At 36.7% G+C, this 18,193-nt stretch overlaps 1 pseudogene; it reads left to right on the top strand.

Annotated features, from left to right (window-relative positions):
- The first annotated feature begins 7,435 nt into the window (after positions 1 to 7,435).
- Positions 7,436 to 10,439, top strand: LOC131502106 (small ribosomal subunit protein uS12-like; annotated as a pseudogene).
- Positions 10,440 to 18,193: the final 7,754 nt, after the last annotated feature.

Here is an 18,193-nt window from a genome sequence, read left to right as displayed (position 1 = left end):
CAAGTGGGTTAGAGGCAGAGAGAGAGGGAGACACAGAGGCAGAAACAGGCTCCAGGCTCTGAGCTGTCAGCACAGAGCCCGACGCGGGGCTCGAACTCACGAGCTGTGAGATCATGACCTGAGCCAAAGTCGGACGTTCAACTGACTGAGCCACCCAGGCACCCCAAGTTTTATTTTCTAACTGATGACTAACACATATAAATTTCTTTCTTTCTCTCGTTCTTTTATTCATTCAACAAATACTTACTCTACCCTCAGTAAGTGCAAGGCACTGCCAGATCAAATCATATCTCCATCACAAGCTTTTCTTCAGATTTCCAAGCCCTGCTATCCAACTATAGCCTAATACATATTTACATGTATGACCAGGCATGGACACTTTATCAAGCTAATTCAAATTAGACAATACCTGAACTCTGAAAGCTTACCATCTAAATAAAAGGCTACATGGTATTAGCATGGAGAGAGCATAGAGTTTTGAAATAGACAAACATGGGTTAAAATTCCTGTTCTGCCACTCATTTACAGTGTGTAAACTTGGAATGTTTACTTAGCATCTCCAAGACCTAACTTCCTGATCTGTACAAAGGGATTGTTATACAAGTTTCAAAGGAAAGCATATGGAAAGTAGTGCGCTCAACCATTCTGACTGAAAATTTAACACGTTTTTTTTACCACTCCATCTCTTCTCTTTTTTAGCAGAAATAACTCTGCCATTAACTCAGTAGCATAACTATGTCATAGGGAACATTCAGAAATGTAACAACAAAAAGAAAACTAACCGTATGCTTATATCATGAATATGATCCAATATCATTTCTGTATAATGGAACCAGTTGGCTGATAGAGTTCAATCATTGTGCTTTTCCTAACCCATTTTGGACTTTTTAGACTGACATGATGAATACCTATGGCTTGGGAGGGTCTAGTATTCCTTGAGCCTCAGAATGTTAAGATATAGTAGAAACATCATGCATAATGATGAATCTGCAGGAAGGAGACAAGAACAAAAGTCAGGAACTCTGTCTGTGTCCCAGTTCCTGAGTAATACCTGATGGAAGCACAAAGCACTCCCAAGCATTCAGAAATGTTGTGGAGATCAATGAGATCTCCATTTCTGCAAGCACTCTGAGTCTCAGAAGAGAAAGAAGAAGCTCTCTTATGTGCAAAGAATCAATTTGACAAGAATTATATGTAAGAAGATTAGGCCTCTAGAGAGTAGTCACCTGATACATGCTTTCCATTAATTTTATCTTATAAATGCCCTAGGTACCTGATAGAATTCAGAGGCCACCCAAAAATACATGAAGCCTGCCCATTAGGGAACAAGCTAAGGGAACTCTCACTATGATAACCTCTTTACATGGTCAATTAATTTAATTATGCCAGCAAGCCTCTGAGATAAAGATTGTCCTGGAAGAAGGATTGTTCTGAGAGAGCAGTGCTCTATAAATACACACATGCACACACACATAGATGTGTTGTTTGTATCTCTGCTCCTGCCTGCAATTTTCTACATGCCTTTCTGCAGTTTCATTGCTGCCCTTTTGTTGGGGATTCTTTTATCTCTAAATTTGGACATTTACTGAACAATTTAAGCTCAATTTTATGTTATTATAATAACTGAACTGGGTTCCCACTTTTGCTAATAGGGAAATGGATGTACTAAATGCTAATGAATGTTATTGTGACTGTCTGGAACAACTGTACATCCCATTCTAGAGAGGTAATCATGACAGCAAGGTGTCCAAACAGCCAATATTCAGAACCCTTTCTTTCTCTTAAAATATGGTATGTTTTTTCTTATTCTAAGGTTTCTTTCCTTCTCTTCTCCCTTGCTTCTGCTCTGTAACAAATTGAATTGTAGCAGTCGCTCATATATAGTCATTTTCATTGTATTTGATACTAAAAGTCCGTTGGTGATTATGGAATACTGCAGCACCCCCTGGATGTTGATCAAATTCTTACTTCCAAAGTGAAAGAAGTCAGTCCAAGATATGAAATAATCAGAGAGAAAGAGGACATTTCATTCCTTTCTTTATATTTCAAAACCATGGGACCATTCTTAGCACTCTTCAGAAAAAGAATACAGTCACATTGCATCATATGCAGACATTAGCCTTTAAAACTCATTAACTATGTAATATCATCTGTAAGCAACTCTCTGTCTTTTGGAATTTTTAAAATTTTTTTTTCAACGTTTTTTATTCATTTTTTGGGACAGAGAGAGACAGAGCATGAACGGGGGAGGGGCAGAGAGAGAGGGAGACACAGAATCGGAAACAGGCTCCAGGCTCCGAGCCATCAGCCCAGAGCCTGACGCGGGGCTCGAACTCACGGACCGCGAGATCGTGACCTGGCTGAAGTCGGACGCTTAACCGACTGCGCCACCCAGGCGCCCCTTGGAATTTTTAAATATAATCTGAAACTTGTGTCTCTCTTTTCTGAGAGTTCCCCCTATAGGAGAGGACCTTTCATGAGGTGGGTCAAGGAGTCATGGTTCATCAGATCTTGAGAGCTTTCACAAATAATATATATATATATATATATATATATATATATATAGTCTTTCCCATATTCTACCAATCCAAATGTAGGCAGTGTTTGGTTATCTGCTGCTCCATAACAAGTCACTCCAAACACAGACGCTTAAAACATCAACATTTTATTATTATTCTTTGTCATGATTCTATGGTTTGGTTAGGTGGTTCTTTTGTTTAAGGTGGCCTCAGCTGGAGTGCTGGGATGGTCAAAAGGTCAAAAATAGTATCACATACTAAGGACTCAGATGCATGCCACTGACTGGGAGCTCAGTTGGAGCTAGCAGCAAGGAGACTCAATTCTCCACGTGGACCCTTCCACGTTACTGCTTGTAATTACTCCTCACAGCATGGCAGCTGAGTTACAGAAAAAGGAGAATTCCAAGAGATAAAGGTGAAAGCTGAAGACTTTTTAGCGCACAGACTTGGAAACTCTACAGCATTACTTCTGCTGAATTTTATTGGTCAAAAATAAATACAGGGACTCTGGAAAGATTCAAGGAAAAGGAAAATAAACTTATATTCTTGGCTGGTTAAATGCAAGGTCACATTCCAAAAGAGCACATGGAATGACAGATATTGTTGCCACTGTCTTAAGAAACATGATCTACCACAGACAGCAATTTTAAGAACCATCTCTCCCAGACTTTTACAATGTCCTTTGCCCCATAATCCACTTCAAGCTTCTCCCACAAAGATCCTACCTCTTCTCACCCCCAACCAGAGGAAGTCATGATTTCATCTTTCATAGAAATCTGTATTCTGTTGAGTCCTCAGGCCTCAGTCATCCCTCCCTGTGAATTAAGTACTACTTGACACAATGATAGAATGTTCAGATACAATTTACCTTCATTCAAGTTTTTACTGATAATTTGGTACTCATCTAAGTGGGAAGGGCATTGCTTAATCACTATACTATTTAGTTTATATGACAGTCATCACTATAATTAAAGGAAGCCATATGAGGTTAGATAACATCCCAGAAGCCAGAAAAGCACATGCCAGAAAACTTCTTTAGATTGACTCATTTTCTCTTTGGAAAAAAATTCTTTAAAGAAGGCAGCAATATTTTACATTTTTCAGATGATTAACCTTATGTTTATAGAAAGTAAATAACTTTTCTAAGGATGAGCACATAAGAAATGGCAATAAGATGATTCTAACTCTCATTCTCCCTATATGCTTTTCTGCTAGATGTGTTTTCAGGGTTCAGGGAGTGGTTGCTTTAAACGTGTTAGTCATGTTGTCCAAGGTAGATGAAGACGGGGGGAAAAGAGGAGGAGGAGAAGGAGGAAGAGCAGAAGGAGATGGGGAAGAGGAAGAGGAGGGGGAAAGAGAAGGGAAAAAAGAAGGAGGGAAAACATGACATCAACATACAATGTGAAACTATGCCCCTTAGCCTAAAAAGCTAGAATAGAGGAATATCATAGTGATAACTTTTTAAATATCCTTTAATAATGGTGAAACCTCTGGAGGCTTAGGTAAGTTGCTTATCCCAAATCACCAAACATATAAATGTGAGAGCAGAGATACAAAACTAGAACTGACACTGAGAGCCCTGCCCCTTACACTAAGTCCTGCATTTACTAGGGTTTCAATTTTGTAGATTTCTGATCTCCTGCTTAGCTGACTTTGAGGTTTATACAATTAGAAATGATGCACTGTTGGGGCGCCTGGGTGGCTCAGTTGGTTAAGCGTCCGACTTCAGCTCAGGTCACGATCTCACGGTCCGTGAGTTCGAGCCCCGCGTCGGGCTCTGGGCTGATGATGGCCCAGAGCCTGGAGCCTGCTTCCGATTCTGTGTCTCCCTCTCTCTCTGCCCTTCCCCCGTTCATGCTCTGTCTCTCTCTGTCTCAAAAAATAAAATAAACGTTAAAAATTAAAAAAAAAAAAAAAAAAAAAAAAAAAAAAAAGAAATGATGCACTGTTATTTGGTCCAAATTTGTTTATGTTGAACTTTGTGCATAAGCAAAATGTAAACACATTCTATATGACAAAAATTAACATGAATACAATTAAAAGGCATAAAAAATCTTGAGAGAAAATATTTGTAAAGTATAATATAAAAGTGGCCAATAATCTTAACATATAAAATGCACTTACACACCAACAGAAAAATAGGGTAAGAATATGAACACTTTTTTAAAATTTATTTATTTTGAAGGGGAATTAAACAACTGAGCCACCCAGGTGCCCCAGATATGAACAACTTTTGTGTGTGTATATATATACATAGATGCTAGTATAATAAATACAAAGAAATTATTAAAGGATTTTTAGATCAAAAGATATCTTTGGAAAAAAATAGGTAATATAAACAGATTCACCTTATTCATGTCTGCGTTATTTAAATTTTTTACAATTATTTATTTCTGTCACATGTCTTAAAGAGTTCTGAAAATGGGGATTCTAAGAATGTTTCCTTTACTGAAAAAACTTCCAGGCAGATGTCTGGAGTAGAGTAATGATCCTCACCTTTGTTTCTTTCTTTTGTCTGAGATATTTAAGTTTCATTTCTGGCTCTGATCAAGAGCTGAAATTCTGCTATGTTTTGTAAAATTCCTCCAATAAATAAATAAATAAATATAATTTTTACAAGGAGGGGAAAATATAGCAGGTGTGAATTTTCAAGACACAATAAAGTACACAGTATATAAGAAGTGTCACTTTGTGTACTTTTCTATATTGTAACTAAATCTAATCTCCATTTTGAGCTCCAAGTCTGTTGTGAGTAGGAAGTATATTGTCTCCAATTTAGTGTAAATTCAGTTCTTCTCATTTTTCTTTGTTAATGTATGATAAATCCAACCCATCAATATATCTCCACTTCTCATTATATGACATCTAAATTATCAGAGCTTATGTAGTATTTTGATCTTTACTACTTTTGGTGACATCCCTAAGATATTTTAATTAATTCTTGTCTAAACTGCAAAGATATGGTTCATGTTGCCATGCTGCAGTCTCTCAACTTGACCATGAGACTGGCTCAGCACCATAGACACTCTTGCTCAGCTAACTTTTGAGCCTGCTGGGAACACAGAAAAATTGGACTATGTTCCACACCTCTGAAAGATATGGGAAACTCAGTGGAGCTACCTTGGACATTCTCTGACCTTCATATGAAAGAAAGCCATTTCTATTATACCATACCCACATTAGGGCGACACCGAGAATTCCTGTGAGGCTATAGTTTCTCAGGTATCCAAACAGGAAGAGGGAAATATCACAAGGTAAAAATATATGTGAGAGGGCAGGAAATATACCAGATAATATTTCATCTTGCCACATTTACTACCCCTAGCAAATCCTTTTCCCTCACAAAGAAAATATAGGTATCACCCCTAAAAGAAGGTAAGAATGAAGTTGCTGTAAAAATTTGTCTACGATAGTAACTCCCATATACAAATCAGCAGGCAGGTATTATCTTCCCCAAGGTCCCCTTTTGTCAAGTGGATAAGGATGGATACTGGATATATTTTTTTAACCTCCTCATTTAAGGGTGGTTACTTGTTCTTCCACACCTAATTGCTGTCAGACAAATTATTTTTATTTAACCACCCCCATTCATGATTCAGTGATGTAATGTAAGTCCCTTACGTCTGGGACTCAAATTTCAGCCTCAATTGATTTACCCCACACTGAATAGATTAAGAAAACCCTAATATAGCTGAGTTTACCTTCAATTAGCAAGATTAGGTTTTTTGCAGTAGGCAGAATGGGGCTCAAATGCATACTAAGATTAGTTATATAAAAACAGAAATTTCTTTACCAGATGAGTTTTAAATCCTAGAAATTTATACCTGTTAAAAATCAATAAAAGTTATTTCTAAAGAAATGATGAAATAGTTTATATAGTATAATCTCAAATACTTTGAATAATGGATATGGATAGAAAAATATAGAAGGATATACATTCAATGTTACTTACTGGTGACTCTCAAAATCTGTAATTCATCTAATCATTCATTCATTTGAGAAACATTTATAGGAAATTATTATGTGTCATTCAATGGAAATCCAATTCCCTAGCTTCATCTCATAATTTATTTCTCCTAAATTCCAAACTCATATAGCAAACTCCCTATTACACATGCCTATTTGAAGAAGATAGATATTACTAACTAACTCAATATCTATGGCCCCACATGGACTGTACCAAACAAGTTTAAACCAACTTTGGTCCTGCCATCCTAAAAGTTCACCATAAAAGGAAGGCCATATGGCAAAGTGGAGAGAGCTTGGGCCTTTAAGTCAGATACAACTGGGTTAGAACTCCTCTGCTTCTTATTGACTACAAACTTGGAAATTTTAATTAACTTCTCTGAGCTTCACAGAGCATATTTAGTGAAAAGGTGAATATTAAAGAGATCCTGATGTCCACTATACAATGTTTTTGAACATAGACTAAAAGCGGGTAAAATGTCTAACAGAGTTTCTGGCCCATCCTTGGCACTCATCACAAGTTTACTTCCTATCCCATTCCCTCCATTCTATAGTAAACGTGGCATTGCCATAAACACAATTGAACAACTATGTGATGGAAAACATTTGGAATGGCTACAATAGAAAGTAAAACCAACAGACATTTACTTTGTGTAGGAAACACAGCTCACTAGTTGTTATATTGGACAAAACAACATGAAATTGCTGAAATTCAGTCATTTTTGAACTACAAAAACAATTTCATATCTTTCAATCTAATAGAATGACTTGTGTGTTGAGTTCAAAGAGGAAAGCAATATTGACTATCCTTTGAACTTTTTCCCCCCTCTTCTTTTTCTGTATCTCAAAGAAGACATTGCAAAGTCCATAATATGGGTGCTTCTGCTATCCTTTTAGCCCCAGAAAGACTATGAGAGCATGAAGCTACAGAGATAAATACATTAGGCAGGATGCCAGAGAGAGGGCCTGAAGAGCTGCCTGATTCCAAGACTGGAAGTATCCTGATAACAGGACGTTTGGTGAGTCACTTCCCCTCTTTTGGCCTGGACTGATCACCAGGATGAAATTGGGGAGCCCACCCAAGCATCCTGGAGAGCTGTGGAGATCCTTGAGACTCAAGCTAGGCAAGCACTCTGGGTTTTCAGCTGGGAAGATCTGTTAAGGCAAAGAAATTATTTTAACAGAAATTAATTTGCAAGAATAATAGAACACTACACATTAAGCACTCAAGTGGCTGTTATTTATGAAATGTCAACAAGCATTTGTAAAACACAAATGACACTCAGATGGACCTGAATCCTGCTCTTTACAGAACTAAGAAAACTCATGTGAGCTGTACCTGCTAGTGTGTTATAAGCTTTCCATGTGCTAGCTCTTTTAATACTTAAAGTAAACCTATGAGGCAATATTTATGTATGTAAATAAATATTTACAGTATTTATGTATGTAAATAAATATTTACAGTATGTAAGCAGCAGAGCCTAGAATTCACCTCTGGCCTCTGTATTTCCGCAATCTGTACTCTTTCCTCTCCAAAACGTTGGCATGGGGCTAATTCAAGTTCCTAGAGTGTTCAGCCCTAGCCTTTTAGCCCAAATAACAAGCATGACATGTCTATTATAAACACCAACAAGAAATAAAAAAACATTGAATCAGTACTTGTGGGTGTATAACACAACATGTAAAGGGAGCAATGTGAGTGAAGCCATGGAATTCAAGAGAACATTTGGTCTGCTTGAGAATTTGAATTGGGCTGCTGGGGCTTGACACTGCAGAAAGGAGTTCTTTGGACTAGGATGGTCCCATAAGTCAAAAATGCAGTTATATATCTCAGGCAACAATATAGAACAACTGAAAAGCCAAATAAGTTGTAAATATTATTTGAAGCTTAATGTTCTTCACTATCCATTCACACTCATAACTTAGATCAAATTTTAAAAGCAAATTTTAGTAGACATAAAGGTAAGTTGGGTAAGATACTTCCTTGAGTCTTCATAAATCTACCTACGAGAGATGCACAAAATTTGAAAGAAATAGCTTTCTCTTTGCTGTTATCTTCTAACTCAAATTGAAGGTTGAATTTTCTCATCAGAATTGTGGAATATGTCCTTTTTGTTCATCTTCAAATGCCCCTAGGTTAATAATGAACTGGGAAATGAAAGTCACATCAGTGGTAGAGTATGGGAAGTGGTTGTCCAGAATAAGTTTTGCTATTTATATCTATGTTTGTGTGAATGTGTGTATGTGTGCATGTGCATTTATACCTAGATCAATGTTGTGTATTCCTCTTTTGTTGCTGTTGCCATTCTTTCAAAGTTCCTCTTTTGTTCTCTAATTCAAATCTTTGTCAAAGCAGTTAAGGTGAAATTCAAATACATACAGCAAATGTATTTGGATTGAGTTCCTTGGCAGTTCTGTATAATATGTCCTTGATGTCAATCTTTCTGACTGAGAAGTGGACCCACAAAATGTTGACAGATATTATGGTGACAAGCTAAAACATCTCTCAGACAGCATATAACATTTTAAAGATATAAACCAGAAATAAAAGGGAGAACTTTAAGGTCAAGATAATGGAAATTCTAGGCAGCCAATATTTGAATTCTGACTCTCCATTCAAGAAAAAAAGGAGGGTTTAATTTTTGTTTTTCCTTATCCAGAGTTTCCCTCATCATTCATTCGTTTATTTATTCATTCATTCTTATATTATTCCCAATGCTGGTAGAATCTAGTGTTCAGTTCTTTTCTTTTGAAGTTCTCACATTTTGTTGATTAATTTAAGTTGCTACAATAGCCCTTGTATATTGGTATCATTTTTCCTTAACAAATTCAAGGAAAGAGTTTAATTAGAAAATGGTAACTGAGAGAAAGAAGCCTTTTCATTTATTCATTTCTTTTCCAAACTCACTCCTACAAACAAGCAACTCTTCTGAACAATCCTGGCAGTCAGAGACATCATTTGCAAACGTCAAACTCCAGACCCACCACCTGTCCCTGCCGTGACTCATAATATAAACATAGACCCTCTGCGTAGCCTGTTTCCTAGAAGTTAAAAACATAACTCACAGCTGGTGTCTCCCCTTCTGAGAGGCCACTGTGTATGAGAGGCCCTTTCATGGAGTGAGCCAGGGTCCAGCAAAGCCTTGCATAAATTTTCAGTCTTAAGAGCCTTCACAAGCTTATGTTTTTCTCCAAATGTATCGGTATAATCGGAAGCACCGTCGCTCCAAGATCCCTATAAAGTCCTAAGGGACATCCCCATCATCCACTTCAAGCTTCTGCCACAAATATCCTGCCTCTTTTCCTCACCCTCATCAAGATGCAGTTATTCTTCACTCTTGCCTAGATATTTGTATTCTATTAAAGAGTGCTCAGGCCTCAGTCATCCATATCTGTGAATTAGATTGTGCTTGACACAATGACAGAATGGCCACATTCAATTGTTTCTCATCCACGTTTGATACTATATATTTTTGTTTATTTACTTTCAAAATATTTTTTAGAGCTCTTTTGCTCAGGTCTGTGGTGCCAACAGGATGAGCAAGTGCCAGAAAGCTCGGTAGCTACCAAGGAGATCAGAAGTAGCATGATAAACAATACAAGAAAGCACATTTGGGCACAGCCCTGAAGGCCAACCCTTTTGGAAGTGCTTCTCATGCAAAAGGAATTGTGCTGGAAAAAGTAGGGGTTGAAAGAAAACAGACAAATTCTGCCATTAGGAAGTGTGTCAGGGTCCAGCTAATCAAGAATGGCAAAAAAAAAAAAAATCACAGCCTTTGTACACAATGACGGTTGTTTGAATTTTATTGAGGAAAATGATGAAGTTCTGGTTGCTGGATTTTGTCTCAAAGGTCATGCTGTCAATGACATTCCTGGAGTTTGCTTTAAGGTTATCAAAGTAGCTAATGTCTTTTGGCCTTATGCAAAGACAAGAAATAAAGACCAAGATCATAAGTTTTGATGGTGAAAACATGACAATAATAAATTTTCATATGCCAACAAATAATTAAATAATAAATAAATAAATAAATAAATAAATAAATAAAATATTCTTTAGAAAGAAATAAGGGTTGTAGGAATCTCTTAAACCTATTGTCCACAGGAAGACTCTAATTCACTGAGGACAAAGGTTTGTGTAAACAATTCCAGAAAAATAGAGGATGGGCAAAAAGAACAGACCTGATATAGAATTTTGCAAGCTGGGGGCACCTGGGTGGCTCAGTTGGGTTAGCCTCCAATTCTCAGTTTCAGCTCAGTTCATGATCTCATTGTTCATGGGTTCCAGCCCCGAGTTGGGCTCTGCTCTGACAGCATGCAGAGCCTATTTGTGATTCTCTTTCCCACTCTCTCTCTGCCCCTTCCCCACAAGAGTGTGCTCTCTCTCTCTCTCTCTCTCAAAAATAAATAATAAATAAAATAAACTTTAAAAAAAGTATTTGGCAGACAGACCAAGGAGTGGATCTGCTGAAAGATTTATAGTGGTTGTTATATATCTGCTTTGACCATCTAGCCCAGGGAGTGGCAATTTTTTTTTTTTAGTAAAAGGCCATAAAGTAAAGATTTTGGCCTTTTGGGCTATGTAATTTCTGTCTCAACTACTCAACTCTCCCGTTGCAGTGCCAAAGTATTGTGGGTGTGTTCCAATAAAACTTTATTTATAAAAACAGAGGGTGGGCTGAATTTGGCTCACAGGCCATACTTTACAAACTCTTATCTGGCAAATGGTAAAGTCCATAAGTACATGTACCTGCATATCCAAGCAATCAATACTCAAATTCTAAGAGTTAGTTAGGAGGTGGGGCTCTTATACCTCAATCCAGTGCCTATCATCTAACTGATTCATGTTATAAATGGATCCCTACCATTGGTTAGTGAGTTGATGCTGAGGTTCCACGGGTACTTGTAAATCACTACAATATCTCTTGGAAGATGAATCATTATCTTTTCACAAGTGAAGTGAAAGGGTTCAGGATACAAAAGGCTAACAGGGAAAAACAGAAATTTCCATTTCCTAATGCTTGCCACCACTCTTCAGTGTAGTAACAACACTCAGAAGTAATATTCCAGATCAGCTGTTTCTGTTGCTACTGTAAAATGCAAACATAAATTACCTTTAGATTCATTTTCAGGGCTCCTAGGTGGCTCAGTCAGTTAAGCATCTGACTTCAGCTCAGGTCATGATCTCACGGTTCATGAGTTCAAGCCCCACATCGGGCTCTGTGCTGACAGCTCACAGTCTGCAGCTTGTTTCAGATTCTGTGTCTCCCTCTCTCTGCCTCTCCCCTGCTCATGCTCTCTCTCTGTCTCTCTCTCAAAAATAAATAAACATTAAAAAAATTTAGATTCATTTTCTAGTTGACAATATTCTTGCCTTCTTTTAAACAATAAATGTGGCTAATACTATGTTAATGTTAGAAAGAACAAATTTTGAATGTCAAATGAATAATACAATAAAATTAAGAGATAATAATTATCATAAGGATACAAGTTTTTGTTCCTTCATTATTCCAACATTTACCTAATCAAACTACTATAATTTTTGCTCTCAAGTTAGGAAATCTGACCTTAAAATTTTAAACAACTGGCTATATATATATATATATATATATATATATAGCATAGTTTTTAATTGTTTGTCTTTCAGAAATTCATTTTAATTCAAAGTTATAGGGAGAAGGTTTTCTTTCATGGTCTCCAAAAGAGATGTTACCCTTTCCCTTTATTTTATTTTTAAGCAGATCTTATTTTCATCTTGAGTATCCATGGATTGTCAATCTGATCATATTGCCCACATTGGGTCAGATGGATACAGAGTTCTCTTAGATCACTTTATTCTAATTTCCTGGAGCTGTGTTTAAGTTCTGGAATGTGGGGTCTTATATGAGAATATTTTTGAGGAGAACCTTCCAGTCTCTGAATCTCCTGTCCAAGAAGGTATTTGCTAATACATCTCTATCCCATCAGTTGCTTGGCCATCTATTTGTAATCAGTGGCCTCATGAGTACTGGAATTAATCATGCTGAACACATAGTCCTTTGCAACAAAGTCATGCCTACTGTCTCTGTACCAGGCTTCTTCTGATTACCTATTAGGCTTTCTCACTATAGTCCTGCATTTATCCACAAGTGTGTTACATAGTCTGGTGCATCAGTATGATTATCTTCCCTTGCAGACATCCGTCCTTAAAGGCCAGAGATCCAGCATATCTTAGATATGTTTGGGTGATTTTACCTCGACTTTCCCTCTTCTTGAATATTTCCAAAGTTCTGCTACCTCATGAGTCAAACTTATGCCGTCCATTTGTTAGTTTTCTTCCAAAAATGTTTTTTACATTTTCTGTAGGACTTCTGATGTCTATTTTTTATTACTGTTCCTAATGTGTCCCCTGGACATAGCTTAGATTTTTCTGAGTGAATGCAAGTGCATTTCAGCCCTGCCACCATAGAATTACTGCTGTTTCTCTTTGGTTGTAAGAATGAAACACAGATCCTTCAGAAATACATGTAGTGATTACCTCCATCTTTAGTCCCAGAGTTGGATAACAATCAACACTGCCAATAGATTATTATTCTTAAATTCTCTGGTTGTATGCTTATATCCAAATTATTTTTGGGATTTGGGAAAGCACTCTGCTGTAGCTTCCATGTATTTATATCATTCTCCTTATTTTTGGTCTTCTTTAAAAAATAAATAATTGATGACAAGCATATGACCAGTTCCACAAACTGTTTGAGGAAATGGTTGTACTTTCCTAGTCACTAGAGGCAGAATTTGGGCAAATATTACCCTAATTACCTGGTTGGGTTTTTTTATTACGGGTCTCTGTTCAATCCGAAGTCTCTGAAAGCATGCTCATTGTCATCCTTCATGCTAGTTTCCCTTTCAGAGGTCCTTTCTCTCAGAGGAAAGCAGGAAATTTTGACAAGGCTGATTTAATTCAGCTGTTATGCCAAGGCTGCTTCAAAATGTCAATGCTGAATGTCAAAAGAATGTTTTTGATGCCAAACTATGTATGCAACAACCATCCCTGACCCTTACCCTATCTTTGACCCTTTCTTCCAAAGAACACACCAGCTTTTCTCTTATTTTCCACTTACAACGTCTGTGGTCACTAAGTCTCCGTGAGATCTGAGGCAATTTTCCAAACCCTCTTTATTCAGTCAGCTTCTCATTGGAAAGTCTTACATGATATTTCCCAATCATTCACATTTAATAAGATCTCTGGCATTTCTCCTGCACCTGATTTACATAGTTTAGGGGATTTACATATCCCCCCCTTTTAACATATTATTATTACTTAAAATTCATACTTTATTCAGATTTTACCCAATTTTACCAAATGTTTTGCTGTTTCAGGATTCCATCCAAGATTCCACATTGAATTCAATTAATATGTTTCCTTCTAGGCTTCTCTAGACTGTGACAGTTTATCAGACTTTCCTTGTTTTTGATAGTTTTGAAGGTCTTGAGGAATACTGGACAGGAATTTTGTAGAACATCTCTGAATTGGGTTTTCTTTTTTTCTTATGATTAAACTGGAGTTATGGATTTTTGGGAAAAGGGCCACAAAAGTAAGATGCTATTCTCATCACATCATAGCAAGAGTTCATACTACCAATGTGATATCACTGTGAATATAAACTGTGATCACCTGGTAGAGGAGTGTTTGTCAGATTCATGCTATAAACTTACCATTTTTCCCCTATTCTGTAATATACTATTTGGGAGGAAGTCACTGTACACAGGTCCCACTAAGGAGTGGGAAATTATGCCCATTCCCCATACCTTGAGAAGGGACTGTCTACGTAAATTATTTGGAATTCTTCTTCAGAAGAAAGTTGCCCATTCTTCTTTGTTTGTTTGTTTGTTTTCTATCTATTTATCATTTATTTATATGAGTATGGGCTTATGGATATTTATTTTATACTTTGTTATAGTCCAATATTGCATCACTTATTTGCCCCTCAATTTGTTCAAGCTTTGGCTATAAGAAGTTCTTTCAGTTGGCTTCTGTGACTTTTGGTATACTCCCATAGTTGTGTATGGCATTTTGTTCAGTTTTGTTTTCAGTTTCTCCTACATTCTGGCACTATAATATGCTCCAGGTTTATCTTGTATATACCTACCCCAGTCCTAGAATTAAGCTTTTCTTCAAAGAGCTTTGTGTCATTTTATTTGGAGAATAGTGTTAGAAACCAAAAGCTTCTATAAGTTCATCTGTGTCTTTCACAGAATGAAAGATTTTTTTTTTTAATTTTTTTTTCCCAACGTTTTTTATTTATTTTTGGGACAGAGAGAGACAGAGCATGAATGGGGGAGGGGCAGAGAGAGAGGGAGACACAGAATCGGAAACAGGCTCCAGGCTCCGAGCCATCAGCCCAGAGCCTGACGCGGGGCTCGAACTCACGGACCGCGAGATCGTGACCTGGCTGAAGTCGGACGCTTAACCGACTGCGCCACCCAGGCGCCCCTGAAAGATTTTAATTTTAACAAAGTCCAATTTATCATCTTTTTCTTTCATGGATTGTGCTTTTTGGTGTTATATCTAAAAGGTCATCACCTGGCCAACAGGCACATGAAAAGATGCTCAACGTCGCTCCTCATCAGGGAAATACAAATCAAAACCACACTCAGATATCACCTCATGCCAGAGTGGCCAAAATGAGCAAATCAGGAGACTATAGATGCTGGAGAGGATGTGGAGAAACGGGAACCCTCTTGCACTGTTGGTGGTAATGCAAACTGGTACAGCCACTCTGGAAAACAGTGTGGAGGTTCCTCAAAAAATTAAAAATAGACTTATCCTATGACCCAGCAATAGCACTGCTAGGAATTTACCCAAGGGATACAGGAGTACTGATGCATAGGGGCACTTGTACCCCAATGTTTCTAGCAGCACTCTCAACAATAGCCAAATTATGGAAAGAGTCGAAATGTCCATCAACTCCTGAATGGATAAAGAAATTGTGGTTTATATACACAATGGAGTACTACATAGCAATGAGAAAGAATGAAATATGGCCCTTTGTAGCAACATGGATGAAACTGGAGAGTGTTATGCTAAGTGAAATAAGCCATACAGAGAAAGACAGATACCATATGGTTTCACTCTTATGTGGATCCTGAGAAACTTAACAGAAACCCATGGGGGAGGGGAAGGAAAAAAAAAAAGAGGTTGGAGTAGAAGAGAGCCAAAGCATAAGAGACTCTTAAAAACTGAGAACAAACTGAGGGTTGATGGGGGGTGGGAGGGAGGGGAGGGTGGGGGATGGGTATTGAGGAGGGCACCTTTTGGGATGAGCACTGGGTGTTGTATGGAAACCAATTTGACAATAAACTTCATATATTGAAAAATAAATAAATAAATAAATAAATAAATTTAAATAAATAAATAAATAAAAGGTCATCACCAAACTGAAGGTCACGTGGATTTTTCTCCTGTTTTCTTATAGAATTTTTATGGTTTTACATTTAGGTATATAACACACTTTAATTTTGTGTAAGGTATAATATCTGTGATTAGGTTCACATTTTTTATTTATTTATTTTGAGAGAGTGAGAGAGAGCACAAGCAGGCAAGGGGAAGAAAGAGAGAGAGAGGGAGAGAGAGAATCCCAAGCAGACTCTGCACCATCAGTGCAAGCCTGATGCAGGGCTCAAACCCATGAACCATGGGTTTCCTTAGAGAAGCATTTATTCAGATTTTCTGTCCACTTTCTGATGGTTTGGCTTTTTGCTAATGAGTTGTATGAGTGTTTCATGTATGTTCAATATTGGCCCCTTATCAAATATATGATTTGCAAATATTTTCTCCCATTTAGTAGGTTGCCATTTTATTTTGTTGGTGGTTTCTTTTGCTTTGTGAAGATGTTTAGTTTTATGTAGTCCTACTTTTTATTTTTGTTTTTGTTGCTTTTGCTTTGGGTGTCAAATTAAAAAAAATCATTGTCAAGACGTATGTCAAGGAGCTTATCACCTATATTTTCTTTTAAGAGTTTTATGGTTTCAGATGTTATATTCAAGCTTTTAATGCATTCTGAGTTAATTTTTGTGTATGGTGTAAGAAAGTAGTTCAATTTCATTCTTTTGTAGGTGGCTATGCAGTTTTCCCAATCTTTTATTGAAGAAATTGTTCCCTATTGTATATTCTTAGCTCTTTTTCATAAATTAATTGAACATATATATGTGGGTTTATTTCTGAGCCCTCTGTTCTGTTCCACTGATCAATGTATACATTTCTATGCCCATACTACACTATTTTAATCACTCTTGCTTTGTAATGTAGTTTGAAATCAGACAGAGTGATGCATCCAGCTTTGTTCTTTCTCAAGATTGCTTTGGTTATTCAAGGTCTTTTATGGATTTACACTTTCCTATCTATTTTTTTCTTTTATTTTCTAAAGTAATTTCAATTATTAAAAATGGCTTTGATACACTTTCCGCCATCACCAATGTGTGACATCACCCTTTTATTTTTTTTAAGTTTATTTATATTGAGAGAGAGACAGAAGAAAGAGTGTGTGTATGTGCGTGGGTGAGGGGCAGAGAGAGAGAGAGAGAGAGAATCCTTAAGCAGGCTCCACTGTCAGCATGGAGCCCGGTGTGGGGCTCAATGCCTGGAAGCTTCGGATTCAATGCAACGCCTCCATGCTTGTGGGGCTTGATGCCTCCATGCATGCGGGTCTGGAACTCACTGTGAGATATGACCTGACCCGAAGTTGGAGGCTTATCCAACTGAGTCATCTAGGCATCCTGGCTTCACCCTTTTAAAATGTCACACATATAATTCCTCTGAAATTATACTCTTATCTATACTGCATGAGGCCAAAAAAGAAATTACAACATATTGAATGTGTTGGAGATTATATATCCTAGGCTTCCATTAATAGACCCTAACAATTTCTGATGGAAATATATTCTCATTCTTTAACATTTTATTACACAAATAGTACATTTCACCATAGAAAATTTAGAAACAATTTAGAAACAAAAATTTAGAAACAAAAGCAAAAAGGGGAAAGTCATTCTCATCTACTTCCCAGTTAAAAAATATTAGTATTTTATGTATATTTTCATTAATTTGAGGATGCATATATATATATATATATATATACTTACATATATTTTTTTACAAACCAATTACAATTTTGTTGCAAGATATTTTCTCATTTTATGTATCTTGGACATATTATTGTCAATACAAAGAAAGCTTCTTTACTTCTCTTTAGATCTGTGGAATATTTTATTGTTTGAAAGTACTTTACTCAAATATAACTATCCTTTCTTCCTTTGGTAGAGATGTGGTCATTTTCAGTTTTCCACTATTGTTTTTGGTGTTTTACTCTTCTAATTTTTCGGTGTTATAAATATTGTTATAATTAATTTTTAGGCATACATGTTTGTATATTTAAAAGAGAATTTTTGTAAGATACAACCCTAAAAGTGGATTTTCTGAACCAAATGATATTAATACATTTTACTGTAGTAGATAGTGCCAAATGATCTAAAAAAATGCAACAATTTATATGCCTACCACATGGTACTAAAATGCCTGTTTTACTACATCCTAAATAGTTCTGCTGTTATTTACATTTTTCACCTTTGTTATCCCAATAGGCACAAAAGTAATTTCATTTTTATTTGCAACTTTTATCATTAATATTATAGAGCATCTCTTTAAATTGATTTTTTTCTCTAAATCTCTTGTT

The sequence above is a fragment of the Neofelis nebulosa genome, chromosome X (genome assembly GCF_028018385.1).
Source record: "Neofelis nebulosa isolate mNeoNeb1 chromosome X, mNeoNeb1.pri, whole genome shotgun sequence".
NCBI classification, from domain to species: Eukaryota; Metazoa; Chordata; class Mammalia; order Carnivora; family Felidae; genus Neofelis; species Neofelis nebulosa.
The sequence above is the reverse complement of the archived record's forward strand: the minus strand, read 5'-3'. Positions and strand labels throughout refer to the sequence as shown.